Source organism: Panthera onca, chromosome D2, assembly GCF_046562875.1.
Source record: "Panthera onca isolate mPanOnc1 chromosome D2, mPanOnc1 haplotype 2, whole genome shotgun sequence".
Lineage (NCBI taxonomy): Eukaryota > Metazoa > Chordata > Mammalia > Carnivora > Felidae > Panthera > Panthera onca.
Genome location: NC_138349.1, coordinates 78,225,206 through 78,243,481, shown reverse-complemented (window position 1 = coordinate 78,243,481; position 18,276 = coordinate 78,225,206). Strand labels below are relative to the sequence as shown.

General features: G+C 40.9%; 1 long non-coding RNA gene across 1 annotated transcript in view; it reads right to left on the bottom strand.

The window, feature by feature from the left end:
• The window catches only part of LOC132685512 (uncharacterized), a 188,269-nt gene extending 171,058 nt beyond the window's left edge, over positions 1-17,211 (bottom strand). The window contains exon 1 of the long non-coding RNA XR_009613150.2: positions 17,057-17,211. This is a non-coding gene — a long non-coding RNA (uncharacterized LOC132685512). The remainder of the gene's footprint in view (positions 1-17,056) is intronic.
• Positions 17,212-18,276: the final 1,065 nt, after the last annotated feature.

The window sequence follows — 18,276 nt, the reverse complement described above, 5'->3', positions numbered from 1 at the left end:
GAGAAATCACAAAGGATATGAATAAGCAATTTAACATACGCCTAATACTCAAATGAAAAGGTATTCAACTTCACTAAAAATCAGAGAAGAACAAATTAAAATAATTGATGCATTTCACCCACTGGAACAGAAAAAAATACTGATGTCTGATAGTACCAGGTGTAGATAAAGATTGGAAACATCTCTTCTCACACTGCTGATGGGACTGTGAACCTGTGCATCAGGTTTAGCAGTAAATCCTCCAAATCTTGTCAACTTGCACTGCATTGAAGAAGTGATTACATTTCTAATTTCATACTCTAGACCAGAGGCATTGATTGATATGTTCAATATATATGTATATACATTCAAGGAGATATTGGAAAGACTATTCACTGCAACATTGTAAATGACCAAATTGCTCACCAAAACCAGAGCAGATAAATGCATCACAATACTATATTATTCAATTACCTCAAAAATGTAATTTTGAATTTGAAAAGTAATTTGAAAAAGGATGCATGGTATTTGATACACTTCACATTAATTGTGAAATATGATAGACAATATTCTACAAGGAAATAATGACATTGATTTCAGAAGATTAGTCTTCTCTGAACCTGAGAGTGAAATGAAATGGCAACAGGGAAGGGCATGCCAGAGGCTCATTTGAGTCTGTTATTTTCTTTGAGACTCTTTGAGTCTGTTACAAGCAAAGATAAAGGGCGCCTGGGAGGCTCAGTCGGTTGAGTGTCTGACACTTGATTTGGGCTCTGGTCATGATCTCATGGTCCGGAGATCAAGCCCCACATCGGGCTCCACACCGAGCTTGGAGCCTGCTTGGAATTCTCTCTCTCCCTCTCTCTCTCTCTCTCTCTGCCCCTCCCCCCACTCTCTCTCTAAATAAATAAACAAGCAAACAAACATGGCCTGATAGCAAGGGTAGGTATGTAGGTTTACAATGCTTCACAGTACAATAAATGAATTTAAATAAAAATAAGGCAAACAGTGTGCTATTTCTTACACTGGATATTGTTGAGAAAACAACAAAAACAACAACAGAACTACACAGAACTCAAGGGACTAGAAAACCCAGTCCGTCTGTCTACCAAATATCAATGATGAAAGCACTAGTTTTCTATACTAATTTTTACTGACCACACAAAGGGCACTTTCTTCATCCCTTTCTGTGTACTAACCTGTTCAATGCCCACAACAATCCCAAGAGGTAGAAAGAGGCACAACTTATACCAGGTCACTCCCCTCCCAGATGCCAAGATTACCAGATTACTACTACCACCACCACCGGATTACTTCCTGATGTGGCGGCAGAGTTCGAAGCTGAGAGGCCTTATCAGCTCTCCATGAACACTGGCATCATAGGCTGGGGTCAGATTGCTACACTTCCAGAATCTTTCTTCGTACACCATAGCTTCTCCGCTTTAAAGTACTTTGGTTATAATAAACATCGAGGGTGCATCATGGTGAGCCATCCGAATCCCCTTTTCAGGACTGAGGCAACCTTCCCCAGTTGTCTGAGTGCAGGCTGCGACAGACAGCTCATGGCTAAGGCCCTGTCTCAGAACTGCGCTCAAAGGGAGCTGCCTTTCATACAATGACTGGTCGATGTGGGGCTCCAAGGCCTCTGGCGCCTCAATTTACAACTCTGAGCGACCATCCCAGCTCCATGGGATCCCCTGAGGCCTCACTTAAGAGCTGAATCACACACAGTTCTCTTGCTCCCCTGCCTCACCTCCTTGTAGGCTGCGTTCCCGAGAATGCTCCCCACTGAGCCTCCAGCGTGCAAAACTCCCTTTGGGATGTCTCCTAGAGAAGCCAGCCTGACAGAGTCAGGGCAGGATTGATCCCAGGAGCCCAATTCCAAGGCAGGCTGACTGAGCACCCCCTGCCTGCCTCCTGGCCCCGAGGACTGCAAGCTGGCGCTGAGCAGAGGCCCAGGAGCTCTGTGCAAGGTGTAATTGTACTGAGTTGTCATCCCCATGGTGACAACTGAGGTGGGAGACCAGTGGAGGGGACACCACCAGCCGATGCATTTGCAGCAGTCATTGCAAGGACAGAAGAACCAGGTGAGTGGTACGGAAAGTTATCAAGCCACTGGGGAAAGACCAGGAAAGCCTGAGGGTGACTGATCAGCAGTGCAAGGTGAAGTGTGAAAGCCTGCGAAGCAGATCCTCTCATCTCATTATGACAGCATAAGAGAGCAGAAAAAACTGATCAAGCCCTAGACACAGAGATCAAAGTGACAAGCTACTGCATGGCCAGAGGAGCCCTACCCATTACTGTAATCCACTACATTTAAATGAATCAAAATAAATCAAAATTTCAGTTCCTTGGGTACATTAGCCAGGTGTAGGTGCTCGGTAGCATACGGACTGTGTAGACTCAAAGGGGCGTTTCCATCATCACGAAGCTCCAGTGGTTCCTACAGAAGGAGTGATTTCACTGGGGGGGGGGGGGGGGCACAGGAAGGCCCCATCAGTCTTTATGGTGTGGTTGCTCTCTGGTCAACTTCAGGTTCCTCAGGCAACGAAGGGTGGAACCCAACCGGCTAAGCATTGACGCAGATTATCAGAAGGAGGTAGGGCTGCTGTGGGCACAGGAAGGAGTCGGCTTGGCATCTCAGGGATGCCCTGGAGGGTCTCTCAGGAGTCCCCGGGCCAGTGTTGTTACACAAGGGCTGGAGAATCTGGAGTGGGTGGTGAGAGACAAAGAGCCACTGTGTTCTCAAGAGCAGCTGTCGCAGTGAGGGCTGCAGCCTATCCTTTGGGTTTCCCTTTGGTCAGTTCCCCAAGAAACCAGCCAGCAAGGCCTATCAACTTATGATACAGAGCAAATACATTCCAGTGGCAACGCCGAGGAGCTCTGTGCGTCCCACCCTCACAGCTGTTGGGGGTCCTGCTTGCTGGCTACTCACAATCTCTCTACTGCTTGCCCTCAGCTACGGAAAGGTGCCGACTCAAGGTTTTACCACTTTCCACTGACAAACTGCATCCACTGGTCGATGTAGGGGTACAAGAGCCACATCCTGTTGCCTCAATTGAAAGAACTCTGAATGACCCTCTGTATTAGTTTGCTAAGGCTGCCCCAACAAAGTACCTCAAAGTGGGTGACATAAAAATAGACAAGCATTGTCTCAAGCCTGAGATCAATGTGTTGGATGTTGCTCTGTGAATCTTCTAGGGAAGAATCTGATCTCTGCTTCTTTGGTTGGCTTTGACCATATTTGGTGTTCCTTGGTTTCTGCTGCATCATCTGACCTCTGCCTTCATCTGCACACAGCTTTCTCATGATGTGATGTCTGTCTGAATTTCCCTTTTTAACGACACCAGTCATATTCAATCAGGGACCTACCCTACCTATTTGACCTCATCTTAACTAACTATATCTGTAATGACCCTATTTCCTAATAAAGTCACATTCTGAGGGACTACGAGTTTGGGGGTAGGGCAAAATTCAACCCACAATACCTTCCTAATATTAATCACTGATGCCAACTACTTCCTAAAATAGCAAATCTGCATCCCAGTGTTTCCCAAAAATCCAACAAAGACAAAGCATTCACAAGGTAATGACTTCTTGGAAGATACAATGTTAATCCTGTATTGACCATAGTTTCATTTCAGTGTTTCGGAAAAAATTTATGGCATACCTGCAATATTCCAGGAATTGTCCTAAGCTTTGGAGAAATCAATAGGTAACAAAGTAGACAAGATCTTTACTAACAGATAGTTTTTAGGGGGTGGAGATACACAAAAAGCAAGTAACCTAATTAATTGTGATAAGGGTTTACACCAAATTAAAATAAGACGATATATTAGTGAATGATTGGATGGTTGCATTACACTAAAAATGTAGTAATTAGTCATTGCTAAGTAGTATCATTAGTAGCACTATTAGAAATTAATTAACATTGGTAATTAATATTCGTCAGTAATTAGTAATTAGTAATTCCTGAATTACTCTCTGCCTCTCTGTCATTTAACCTGGAGTCTAAATAACAAGAAGGAACCAGCCAGGCAAAAGAATAAAGCTTCAGCATCAGGAGTAGCGGCAGCCTGTGGATGGAATGAAGTCGTTTATAAGGAATAAAAATAAAGCGAGTGTTTCTGGAGTGTGGTGGATGAGAGACGAAGGAGGTAGAGCTGAAACTCAAGAGACAAAGAGGCTGCATCACAGGTGGGCATCTCCCCACAGGTTGAGGAGATCAGGTACCATTCTACATATGATAGGAGTAATTTGGGGAGTAATATGGCACAACTGACATTTATACACAACTGGTTAATGACCAGTGCTGCAAAAGTGGAAGGAGAAAGACCAGTGAGGGCAATTCGGCAATAATCTAGCTTATTAACCACCCTGCCATTCCCTGGATGATATTCGTGGATATGGAGAGAAGCAGTGGGTTTAGAGTATGTTTTTTGACCTGCATGTAACAGGACTTAGCATGACTGGCTGATACACTGAACGTAGGAGTGAGGAAATTAGATGACTCAGGGTGAATTCATCTTGATTGGCCATTTTAGCGGGCAGTGGTACCAATTATCGGCATGAAGACCCCAGGAGGAGGTGGATCTCTGGGGATACATCAAGAATTCTTCTTTGGCCATGGTAAGGTAGACACACATGTTGGATAGCAAATAAATACATCAAGCGTAAGCAGTTGATATATGATTTTAGAGTTCTAGGATTGATCTTGGCTGGAGCTACAGATTGAGAAGATATCAGTATATAAAAAAGCACTTAAAGCTTTGTTTGGATAAAGAAGAGAATGTGGTTAGAGTAGAGAAGCCCCAGTCATGACAAAGCTCTCAGGGACTCCAGGATTTAGAGAATAATTGCTTATGAAATAAAACAGAAGTCACCCGTGAATTTGTTAACGTTTAAGATCTTTGGCAATGTCTATGGAGAAGTAGAGATAGAAGTTCTATGAAATGGGACAGAACAGAGAAAATAATAATGAGGAAGCAAAGGAAGAGTATAAACTCCTTCAGCAAGTTTTAAATGGCACTGGATAACAGAATGATGGTTAAATAGAGATGCATGGTCAAGGAAAAGTTCTATGTTATTGCTTTTGTTTGTTGTTTGTTTGTTTTTAGGAAGCATTGGTGACAGGGGCACCTGGGTGGCTCAGTCAGTTAAGCGTCTGACTTCGGCTCAGGTCATGATTTCACAGTCTGTGAGTTTGAGCCCCACGTCAGGCTCTGTGCTGACAGCTCAGAGCCTGGAGCCTGCTTCGGATTCTGTGTCTCCCTCTCTCTCTGTCCCTCCCCAGCCTGTGCTCTATCTCTCTCTGTTTCTCAAAAATAAACAAATGTCAATTAAAAAAAAAAAAGAAGTATTGATGGCAATGATTTTGTAGAGCAGGTAAAATTTGCTGATGTAAGAGAAGAGGTAATGATCATAGGATTGCCTTTGCACAGCATGAAGTAGTTATTCTTTGTCACAAGCTAGCACAACCATATTGAATTTCAGATTTCACAACTTTTTATTTCTGAAATGTATCCAACTGTGTCTATTCTCTACCACCATTGTGACAAAAGTAAATAGAAGACCTTAGTTTCTAAGGTGAGTTTCCACACCCAAGATCTCCCTTCTGTAGAAGGCCTATCAGGGACTGAATCACATAGCATCCTGTCAGGAAACAGAAGGCACAGTCAAATGGGATTCTTGATGGAGAAGTGTGAATGCAATCAGAAACCTGGTAGTTGAAGAGGAAGAGAGAACCAAAGAATTGTACTTTGTTAATGTTTTTGGTTTTTATGATAGGAGATTACTAGAGCATATTTCTATACTAATGGTATTGAATTAATGGAAGAAGAAAAATTGCTCAAGAGGGAGAAGTAATAATATTAAAAGTAAAGTTTCTAATAAGTTGACCAAGAATATGACACAGAGGACAAGTGAAGGAGTTTGCATTTTATACGAGCAAGAATACATCACCTGCAATGTAGCCAACCATGCGCTAAGCTAATTCCTCTCTCTGATCATACAACTATACTTTCCATGTATCTTGCATCTAAAGAGGGCCGCGTGATTGGCTGCAACAAAAGGAACACAGAAATAAGTGAAGTGTCACTTCATAGCTAGAGTTGTTAGGCCTTCTCTGCCATCAGTCTTTGCCTTTATGGTGACCACAGAAGCCATGTATTGAAGATGGCCTCACAACAGGAAAATGATGTGAATCTCTAAAGCATTGGTTGAAGGAGAGCTGCACAGAAAGTCGCACAAAAGCTCCACTGGACTGGACTCCATGTGAGATAAATAGCACGTCACATGGGAAGCCACTGACATGCTCGAGCTCTTTCACTTATGTCTCAACCTACCTTAGTAAATATTCAAAGTATGAAAGAGAGCACATCTCTGGACGCATATGGATTGACAAACTTCATAATGGGCAGGTGGGATTAACATCTAAATTTGCGTTATTTAAAAATGAAGCGAGTCCATCAAAGAAGGAGGGAAAGGAGACTGGGTATTGGATGTCTGAGGAGGAAATTAATAATAAATCTGTCATTCTGGTGAATGAGAAGGTGAATATGCTGGAGGAGTTCAGTGGACCTGCTGGGTGATGGCAAAATCCTATTTGAGACTTGAGTTCACAAATTTAAAGTGTTGCTTGTAAGACATCCCAATTCGTGAAACATTAAAATGAACACATAAACTCAAGTTTATCTTAAAATTAAGGTAAAGAATTCAGACTTCATCTACTAATTACACTGATGAGAAAAGGATATTACAAAATATTTAAGACTAAAGACAATAATTTCAGGTGGACCTAACAATAGGACAAGAAAAGGCAGAGCATGGGACAATGGCTTTTGTTGCTGTAAATAACACTTTGGGGCTATAAGGGAATCTAAGGGAGAGAAAGTTGTGCAGGAAGTTTGAAATAACTACTGAAGACTTTTTCTCTTGAAACTACGCATCCTGTATGTTCCATTCGTTCCCCATTTTTGGCATCCCTATACCACTCTGCTCCCTATTACTGATTAACTTGCCCTGAGTGTAGCATCCCAAGCTCACCCAATAGCTTGTTGGTTGACAGGGACAATGTAGGAACCTTCTTTGAGTTCTACAGAACCTACAATTCTATTGTGAAGAAGTGTTCAAAAGCACTCTCCTCATGGACTCCTTCCTGGGGAATAATAACACCAGTTTATAGAATGCTGACCATGTGCCTAATGGTGCCCTAAGTAGGTTACATATATGTAACATATATGCCCTGAGTAGGTTACGTATATGTAATCCTCACTATAAAACTGTAAAGCAGGAATTAATTTAAAATTTTTTTAATGTTTATTATTCATTTTTGAGAGATAGAGTGTGAGGGGGACACAGAATCAGAAACAGCCTCCAAGCTGTCAGCACAGAGCCCGATGCAGGGCCCAAACCCATAAACCATGAGATCATGACCTGAGCCAAAGTCGGACACCCAACTTACTGAGCCACCCGGGCACCCCAATAGGCATTGATTTTAATGTCCTCCTTTTAAATAGAGGAAAGGGAGGCTTCATGAGTTTAAGAGACTTGCCTAATGATGAGACAGTAGAAAGTTGTGTGGGGCATGAGATTCAACCCTCGACACCTGACTCAAGAACCACTGGTTTCTGAAAGCCCTACTACCCACTCCCTCTCTGCTGAGGGCCTCTGGGTAAAATACTCAGCCCTGATTCCTTCATCACCTCACTCCTCTGGGGCTGGAAAAGGAGCTGAGGGAAGCACGAGTGTGCAAGAGACAGTGTGCTTCCACTGGTGTTTCCACAAAATAAATGAACCTTTAACCTTGAAAACAAAATCATTAAAAAGCACAAAAGATGCTGATACCATTCTTATCTTCCTCATTCTCCTAGCAAGTTCCTCTAAAATTTCAAGGAGAGAAAGTGCTTATGAAGTTCTGTTTTTAAATGAAGAAGCTATATTTAATCTATATGGGCTTACTCTTCAGTCAAAATACACTTCAGTCTCTTACTCTGCCACACTATCACGGCTTTGAGGCAATTAACTCTGTTATGTCAATTTTAATGTAAAATTATTTGCTCTAAAATGATTTTGTTTCTTTGGAATTAACTATAAAATAAAGGTGCCATGAGATCACCTACATGTCTTCTGTCAAGCATATTTCAGTAATGTGACAATTTCAGTGATTTGGGGTGACCAAAGTTCACCCAAATGAAACTTGGCATTATGACCTGGATCACTATCTGTGTAAACAAGTCACAGAAACAAATAATCGCAGGGTCAAATCAGTTTCCTCTAGTTCTGATGTTATCTCCTAGCCGATGTGCTGCCCTTGAAAGAGCTGAGATTTCAATATGCCTTTTTCTGTTCTGTCTTCCACATCTGTGAGTATCTTCATCCATCTATATCCTCTGTGTTTTATGAATTGAATGAATCAAGTAAAACTCATTAACTGAGACCACTAGGGAGGGTCCTTCTTAGCCTCCTCATGTAATCGCTGAAGGGAAAGTAGAAAACAAATACATGAAGCCACTTAAAGATGTTAATTCTTGTAGCAGCTAATATAGAGAATATATATAGATACAGATACATAAAATTATGAAGGAATGTCAGTAATAGCACTATCCTGAAACATCTGGGTTGCTTTGAAGGCTGGGATAGTATATCAGTTTCCTACTGCTTCTATAACAAATTACAACAGACTTTGTGCCTTAAAACAATATGGATCTACTACCTTACATTTATGAAAGTCAGAAATCCAAAATCAATTTCACATGGCTAAGATCAAGGTTTGGCCAGGCTGCATTCCTGCAGGAGGCTGCAGGGGAGAATCTGTCTCCTTGCCTTTTCTAGCTTTTAGAGGACACTTGCATTCCTAGCCTTCTGCTCTTTCCCTCCACTTTTTTTTTTAAATGTTTATTTATTTACTTATTTTGATGAGAGAGAGAATGCAAGCCCGCATGAGCAGGGGCAGGGACAGAGAGAGAGGACAGAGAGAACCCCAAGCAGGCCCGACGCTGTCAGCATAGAGCCCAAGGTGGGGCTGGATCTCACAAACTGTAAGATCATGACCTGAGCAGAAATCAAAAGTCAGATGCCCAACCAACTGAGCCACCCAGCTGCCCCCACCCCCACCTTTAAAACCAACATCTTCTCTCCTTTCTGATCCCTGCTTTCATATGTATATCTTCTCTCTCTGACTCTGACCCTCCTGCCTCTCTCTTATAAGGACCCTGGTGATTATATCGATGTCCCTGGTCATCCAGGGTAATCTCTCCCATCTCAAGATCCATCACTTAACCACATCTGCAAAACCCTTTTGCAGGCACATGTTACTTTGTGGGTAACACATCCACAGGTTCTGGGGAATCACGGTGTGGATATCTCTGAGAGACCATTATTCTGCCTACCACAGGTAGTGGTATCCGGAGAGCTGGATTCTAGTCTCCCTTCAGCCATAATTGGACATGACAGCCGGGGTGGGACTCAGATGATCTGGTGCACCACCACACCCACCCTACTGCCAGACATCCCAGGTCACACCTGAGAATCAAAGCCCAGAGAGGACCCCCAGATTACCCAAAGCCAAAAGCCAAGAAGTATCAGAAGAGGAAGAAAAATCACCCAATCTCAGAGGTTGGGAGACCTCTGAGAGTGGCCTCTGCTGTTTCACAAGGACATGTGACCTGGCACACCCAGTGTGTGCCCAGGAGATTGTTGAGAGAAACAAGTGAGACGGTACAAGTGAAAAGTCTTCTGCTTCTAGAAAATGCTATTCTGTAGAAGGCATTTATATTGCTTCCACAGGAATAATACAGTGCTGTCAAAAGGGTGTCAGATCTCTCCCCAATGGGCAACGACCAAAGCTTTGAGAGGAGAGAACATAGCAAATGAAACTTCAGTGCTTAAAGTAAGGGGGGAAGGGTAATTAAATATCATTTTCTGCCCAGGAGTTTTGCTGAAGGCCAATCCCAGACAGAAATATTAAACCCAGCATCAAACTGGTTATTTGCAAAATGCTTAGATATTTAGAGAGCAAAAGAATTTCAGGAAACATCAGCTTTCCACTCAGTGTCCACGGTGCTGACTCACAGGTCATCTACAGAGATAGAAATTCTAAATTAATCTTCAAATGCAGTTAGGGTCTTTCTCAAAATTAAACGGCCCTGACCATTCACAGAGTCCTATTTAATCTCTGGTTGTTTCAGGGCTAAATTTGACTCTTTGGCACATGGGAGCATAACGAATGAAATAAAATGATTAACATTTAAATTTCATGGATTAAATTCAGTAACGTGGCAATCATGAGAGAAGACCTAACTTTTGGCTCCTCTGTGGCTTGTGAGGACACCCTTCAAATCCCGGAATTACTTTTGAAGAGGAGGGCCTTCAGGAGAGAGTTAATATGTTGAATTTGGGGAAAGGCAAATGGGCTTCACTCAACAGTTTCATCCCCAAAAGGATTAAATTACTTAAGGGAAAATGGAAGTACAAAGTTCAGTGACTGAGTATGTGAGAGGCTGGCCAGTCTCATACAGTCTGAATTTGATTTAAAAAAAAAAAAAAAATCCTGGGGCGCCTGGGTGGCTCAGTCGGTTAAGCGTCTGACTTCGGCTCAGGTCATGATCTCACGGTCTGTGAGTTCAAGCCCTGCGTCGGGCTCTGTGCTGACAGCTCAGAGCCTGGAGCCTGTTTCGGATTCTGTGTCTCCCTCTCTCTCTCTCTGACCCTCCCCTGTTCATGCTGTCTCTCTCTGTCTCAAAAATAAATAAACGTTAAAAAAAATTTTTTTTTAAATAAAAAAATAAAAAATAAAAAATAAAAATAAAAAAAAAATAAAAATAAAAAATCCTACAGGTTCTGTGAGCCACTTGTTTTGTTAGTTTATTTATTTTTTGAGAGAGAAAGAGAGAGAGAGAGACAGAGACAGAGACAGAGAGAGAGCGCAGAGGAGGGGCAGGGAGGGAGAGAGAAAATCCTAAGCCGACTCCACACTGTCAGCACAGATCCTGATGTAGGACTTGAACTCATGAACCGTGATATCATGACCTGAGCCAAAATCAAGAGTCAGATACTTAACTGACTGAACCACCCAGGCACCTCTGTGAGTCTTATGTTAAGGAGAGGGAAAGCCCTTGCTATAGACCTTACTAGAAATCTGAAAGTAGAAACTCTTACTCATTTTGGCCATTTTTTGTACCCTTGACATTCCTCTTGCAGCCTGAATCGTTCCATGCAGTGTTTCAAGACTGGAGCCCTGTGCCCAAGCTTATAATATGAGCAGGGCACTTAGCCTGGCAACATCCACCTCCCACACTTTCCCCACTTCACCATAGTTGACAATCTCTGAATTTAGCAGCTTTAACAAACTGCTTTAGACAATAAAAAGCATTAAATAGTCACAAAGACCATTGTGGATTCTATTTCCCAAGTTCAGAGGTTTCTAGGTTACATCTTGGTGTTAGAAAGCAGGGCACCTCGTGTATTGGAGTTCACTTTAGGGAACAAGACACAGGAACCCCAAAAGGCAAAAGGGAACTGACTCAGGTGCGTTTCCACAGACTTGTCACTTGCACATGACCGGGGTACAGGGAACACATGTGGAGGCAGATCACATACAGTAATAAGCCTGTCACCACTCTTTGCCCATCAGAATCTTGGTATCCAAACATCAAAATTATGTCATTCTGAGGCTGGGTCTGCGGGAGAGGAATTTCTTAGCACATATGGGTCCAACCATTCAGTTGATAAAAGATGTTGTATCCTCTCCTCACTGCATCTACAATACACACACACACACACACACACACACACACACACACACACACACCTGAATCAGCCCTTAACCATGGGTTCTCTATTCTCTACACTTGTGGAAGGAACAACATAAACCATAGAAAAGCCTAAATACTTGTTGTTTTCTGACTTGTTTCACTTAGCATAATGCCCTAGTCTATCTGTGTTGTCATAAATGGCAGGATTTCCTTTTTGTAGGGCTAAACAATATTACATTGTGTGTATACATATGCATACACGTATACGTATATGTATACATATACATATACATATACATATACATATACATATACATATACATATACATATACATATACATATAATCCATTCATCGTTGACAGAAACTTGGGTCATTGCCATATCTTGGTTATTGTAAATAATGTTGTAACAAAAATGGGAGTGTGGATATCTCTTTAAGATAGTGATTTCAGTTCCTTCAAATATGTACCCAGAAGTGGGATTGCTGGATTTTATCATAGCTCTGCTTTAAAATTTTTGAGGAACCTCCACACTGTTTTCCGGAGTGGTTGTATCAACTCACATTCCCACCAATGATACATAAATGTTCCCTTTTCTCCACAACCTCACCATCATTTGTTATCTCTTGTCTTTTTGGCAATAGCTGTCCTAAGAGGTGCGTGGTGGTATCTCATTATGGTTTTGACTTGAATTTCCCTGATGATTAGTGATGTATGTTTTTAGCTGCCAAGTTGTATGTGTTGTTTACATTTTGTGGGGTTTTTTTTCAAGTTTTTAAATTTAAATTCTGGTTAGTTACCATACAGTGTAATAATTAGTTTCAGGTATATAATTTATTGATTCCACACTTGAATACAACACCCAGTGCTCATCACGACAAGTGCCCTCTTTAGTACCCATCCCGTACTTCACCCATCCCCCCCCACAGCCCACTCCCTTCTGGTGACCATCAGTTTGTTCTCTGTAGTTAAGAGTCTGTTTCTTGGTTTCTCTCTCTCTCTCTCTCTCTCTCTCTCTCTCTTTCCTTTTCTCCTTTGTTCATTTGTTTCTTAAATTCTACATATGACTGAAATCAGTTGCTTATATTTTGGATATTGACTTCCTATCAGATAATGATTTATGAATATATTTTCTTATCCTGTAGGTTGTCTTTTCATTTTGCTGATCATTTCTTTTGCTGTGCAGAAGATGTACTTGATGCAGTCCCAGTGCTTTTGTTGGTTATGCTTTTAGTGTCATATTCAGAAAATCATTGCCAAGACATGTCAAGGAACTTTTTTCCCCCTTGTTTTCTCCTAGGAGTTTTATGGTTTCAGGTTTCATATTTAAACCTTTAATCCTATTTAAGTTAATTTTTGTAACTGCTATAATATAGGGGTTCAGTTTCTTTCTTTTGCATGTGGCTATCCAGTTTTCTATGCACCATTTATTGAAGATATTGCATTTTCCCAATGATGTATTCTGCATTGTTACCAGATACCCAGTGGCCAGCTCCATTGGGTCCCCCAGTGGTCCCCATGAGGTGAGACCTGAGTGTACCTTCCGGGAAGCAACCTATAATTCTGGGGAAGCTCTATATTCACTGTGGGTTTTCTTTTTCCTCTTTGGAAAAACTATAGGCTTGGGGCGGAGTTGGGAGGGTGGCGGGCGGGCTCTCAATATTGCACTATGCTGGCCTGGGAGAAGAGTTGTGCACACCTGGTTCTGGGATTTTCACAGTGGTGTCTCATCTAAGGATAGTTGCTAGTTGGTCTTCTAGAAGAAGGCTGAAATTGGGAATACCTATGGCACCATCTTGATGACATCATTCCCCTGAAAGTAAATCTTATGTCCCCTGAAACAGTCTTCTCTGGTATATTTCATGCCACATCCTTGCACAAAATCCATTCCTTGAATTCACATCCTTAATTCTTAAATCCTGTCATGACTGAAGAGAATCTCCTCTTTTGTCGTGGAAATCCATCTTTGTTCTGCCTCTTCAGGACTTTGTAGCACATGAAGATGGGGAGGGATTTGATTTACACACAGAGCTCAGAGTTCTACCCCCATCCTCTTTTCTTAGCAAAGCCTGCCTAATTGGTGTGAGGATTACATTGAAGATATTTCCTTTTGGGGGAAATCTCTATAGTTTTAATCTTTCTACAGTCTAAAGATTTCAGGCAACATCTTGAGTTGAAACTAAAAATATTAAGAATCACTTATACAAATGTACCACTTTGGTGGGAGGTGTTGATAATAGGGGAGGCTATGCATGTGTGGGGCAGGGGATGTGTAGAAAGTCTCTGTAGCTTTCCCTTAATTTCACTGTGAACCCAAAACTCCTCTGAAAAATGAAATCTTACTTAAAAAAAAATCAAGGATGCTAGTGATAACTTCACATCCCTAAGGAAGGGTCTAGTTCTCAACTGGGCACTAATTTGCTCCATCAGGGAACCTCTGGCAATATTTGGGGACATGTTTGGTTGTCACAATTTGGGGAGGGAAACTACTGGCATCTAGTAACATATTCATATCCATATTTATGTTCTTCCAGATTATGGAATGGACATCTTTGGTAGAGGGGGACTCTGATGCTGCTCACCAGTTACTGATGTGTAATAAACCTGAGACGGTGATAACTTAGCTCAAGAGGAGTAAATTACAGAATATTATAGATGCATCTGGGTAGTCATGGAACTAAGCTAGGAAATGTATATTTCACTGTGGTTCTTAATACTACCAATACCATGCCCGATCTCCCACAGAACTGAGTGGAAGATAGCAACTGAAATTGGTCCTAGGTCAAAAAGCTCTAGACTATCAGCAGTAGAGCTCCATAATCTCATTTCTCAAAATGCCTCTCTGCTTATAGCCTTCTTTCTTACTTCTTTCCAAGCACCCCACGCTTCTTTAATAATGAACTATTTCTTGCCTCAGTGTTCCTTCTCACGATGTTCCTTCTGTTTGCCTAGTCACAACTGTCATTAGCATTTAAGGTATCCTTCAAACCTCATCTAATCATCCACCAGGTCCTTTCGCCATTACCCAGTTCCCCGCAAGCCAATACCAATCCTTCTTAAATTTCTTGTGATTCTTCATCATCTGTCACATGAGATTGTAAATGTGTAGAAGGAAAAGAGAATGACAGTGCCATGCATAGTTTTCATTAACAAATATCTGTTAGAGTAAGCTGAAATCTTTAAAATTTATTTTTGTGAATATATATATATATATATATATATATATATATATATATGTAGTATTTATCATTGTAACCATTTAAAAGTGTGCAATTCAGTGGCATTAATTACATTCTCAGTGCTGTGCTCCCATCACTGCTATCTCTATCCAAGACTTCATCATCCCCAACGTACATTAACTCTGTACTCATTAAACGATTACTCCTCTTTTTCTCCTCCTCCCAGCATCTGGTAACCTTATTCTGCTTTCTGTCTCTATGAATTTTCCTATTTTATATACCTCCAGTAAGTGAAATCATATAGTATTTTTCTTTCTGTGTCTGCCTTATTTTACTTACCCCAATGTTTTGAAGGTTCAACCATGTTGCAGCATACATCAAAATTTCATTCTTTTTCATGACTGAATGCTATTATATATTGTGTGTATACTGCATTTTGTTTATTCATTTGTTGATGGACATTAGAGGTTGCTTTCACCTTTTGGCTATTGTGAATATTGCTACAAATGGACATGGCTGTTCAGCTATGTATTCAAGTCCCTACTTTCAATTTTTTTTTTTTTTTTTTTTTTTTTTTGATATGTAACTCAGAGGTTCTTGCTGGGTCAATATGGTAGTGCTACGTTTAACTTTTTGAGAAATTGTCAAACTATTTTCCACAGTGGGTGCACTATTTTACAAATGAAAACAAAATAATTTTTCTAATTGGAACATTCATTCTACAGCCAAAGCATTTGCTTTGTTGTGCAATCTACAACATTCTAAGAAGCAGTAAAATATATCATTTATTTTAACCTCCTATTCTCAAAGAGGATAGGTAGCAAATACATCTCTTAAATTTTTAAAATTTTTACAGTTCATGAATACTGGCAATAATATGGAGGTGTCTATAGGGACCCTAAAGTAACTAGATAAAATATAAGTTTTGTAAACTATATAACATAGGAATGATAGATAAAATAACATAAATAAATGTAGTGATTCTAAACAAATGTTGACAAAACAATCTGACTATTGGATGTGTATCTTGGAAAAAAGATGTTATTGAAAGCCATAAAATTTCATTTAACTTTTATAATATATCTGTTAACTAATTTCAACAAACTAAGTAATGTACAGTGTTAAATATCCTGTAAATTTCTTTTCAGTTAGGTCAATTACCTCCCTTTCTTTACAAAATGAGTTACTTTTTTAAGTCAGATCTAATTTAGAGCACAGGAAGACAGAACTCCCATTCAGCACTGTCTCATTGTTGGCAGAATTAATTTTTGTTACATTTGTCATATTTGTTAAATAAGGAGCCAGAATGTTTTAATTAAATGATGGTATCGTGGAGGGTTTTTTTTTAATGTGCACCTTCTGACTTAAAAATATTCTAATATAGAGTACAACTTAAAAATTAAAACAATGGTGTCTTGACCCTTCAGAAGTAAATTGTTAAAATACTAGAAATGTAATGTCTAGGTCAGTTATATGCTGCTGTGATTGACATGTACTGACAAAATGATTTTTTATTTTATCTATAGAGGTCAGAAGAAGAAATTTTACTCAGTATGTTTAAGAAATTTGAATGTTTTGAATTGAGAACGTCACAAGGACTCATTTATTGTAAAGCCAGCAGACAGCACTTAGGTTGCATAAAAAGAACTGCTGTATCTCCTCAAGCATCTTGAAAGACTGTTGATGGTGCCATGTCTCCACCACTTTTAGCTACGGTAACTAGAGACTTTGGTCTCCACCCATAATCTTGCCCTGGTGCTAAGCCAATCCTGATGAGGACAGGAGGCTGTTCAGGCAACGTTAGGTCCACCATCTGGAAGAATCTAAGTTATTCTGCCATCAGCCTGGAACTTGAATCACTAAGGATGAGCCCTGGGTTTCCATGCACAGTCAAGTCCACATTTCCCTACTCCTGCCAACAACAGAATTTCTTTAAAAGCACTTCTGTGTCCCACAATGTCTGGATACTCTCCCCAACTTCCTAAATTAAACTTTTTTGTTTGTTTGTGACTGAAAGGGAATAGGTAGATGGAAAGGCAGAAAAACTGCTATAACTTGTTTGTGTAGTTCCTTCAACCATGTGGGTCTAGTTCCTCTCAACTGACCCTTCTGTTGACTTTATAAACTTCAGAATGAAAATAATACCTTCATGTAAAGCCAAAGAGAAGAGTCTCAGTTCACTTGCATTGTGTCCTGACCAGGTAAGCTTATCTCTTCAGAACAATGTCCAAAAGGGGGCTGGATTATTCATGACACTCTCTCTTCTATCCAGCCTTATCCACCACACTTGTTAGCCTCATTTTCCACCTCACCCTTTTGCATTCTCTGCGCTGTGTTCTTGGGGACCCCTCTATGATGTCATCCTCCTGGCTACCTTGCCTTCTTACTTTCTGTTAAGTTCTGTCAATGGGATGCACCAGAAGGAGCCTCTGTGGTGGTAGCAGACAGAATTCTGGGTATTGCTTCCCCAGCTCTCTTCTCTCCTCTGGTTCCAGAGGAGGCTGCATCTGTGGGACTAAAGGACTTTCTAGGACAGCCACTTCTCTGTGGTTCCAGCTTTTACCTCCCAAGGGTCTACAAATGGAAATGGGCTCCCAGTTGCCACAGTTACTAGTCCCCGGATGCCTCAGCATCCCCTATCGACTTCCTAAACCCTGAACACATTTACCCTTGTAAATCATCCCTTCATTACACTGTCTTCAGAATCTGATCTGATGGGTCCTGGGCCTCCTGCCAGAATTCTGATTGATAAATCCAAAAGATCTTCCCTGGAGGGGCGAATTTGGACTTAGAAACCCGGGTTGGAACTCTAAGGTCTTATACCTCTAACCCAGCACGCTCACGATAGAAAACAAAAGGAGTCGGTGGGAAAGTTTGAAATGTAAAACCCAGATCACATCCAATATGAGGGCATCAGACTGTGACAGGCAGCACACAGAATACTTATTTTCACCCTGTGCAAAGCCCAGCCAACCGATCTGGAGAAAAAAGCTCATCCACTGAATACATTTCAGCTCCCTTCAATCCGATGTGTCATGCTCTGAATCTGTTAGCTCTGACAGGTCTCAAATGTTCAGCTGTGCCAACCTTACTTGTCAACATTTCTGAACTACCTGTAACTATAACCTTTTCAAAAGCCCTTTCAATAAAACAGCTCTTCTCCCTGTTTAAAACTCCGTTATTTATCTTGACTAAAGCAGGTTCTGCATGGTAAGTAATATTAAATATTACCCCCGGTGACTTTATAATCTCAAGCACTTAACAGATGGTTAATGAGGATTTGCCCTCCTCCCTCTGCAGAGCTCTTCCCCAGGTGTCAGTCCAAATAAGAAGAAGGAATGAAATGATTTTTCATTATGTTAGTA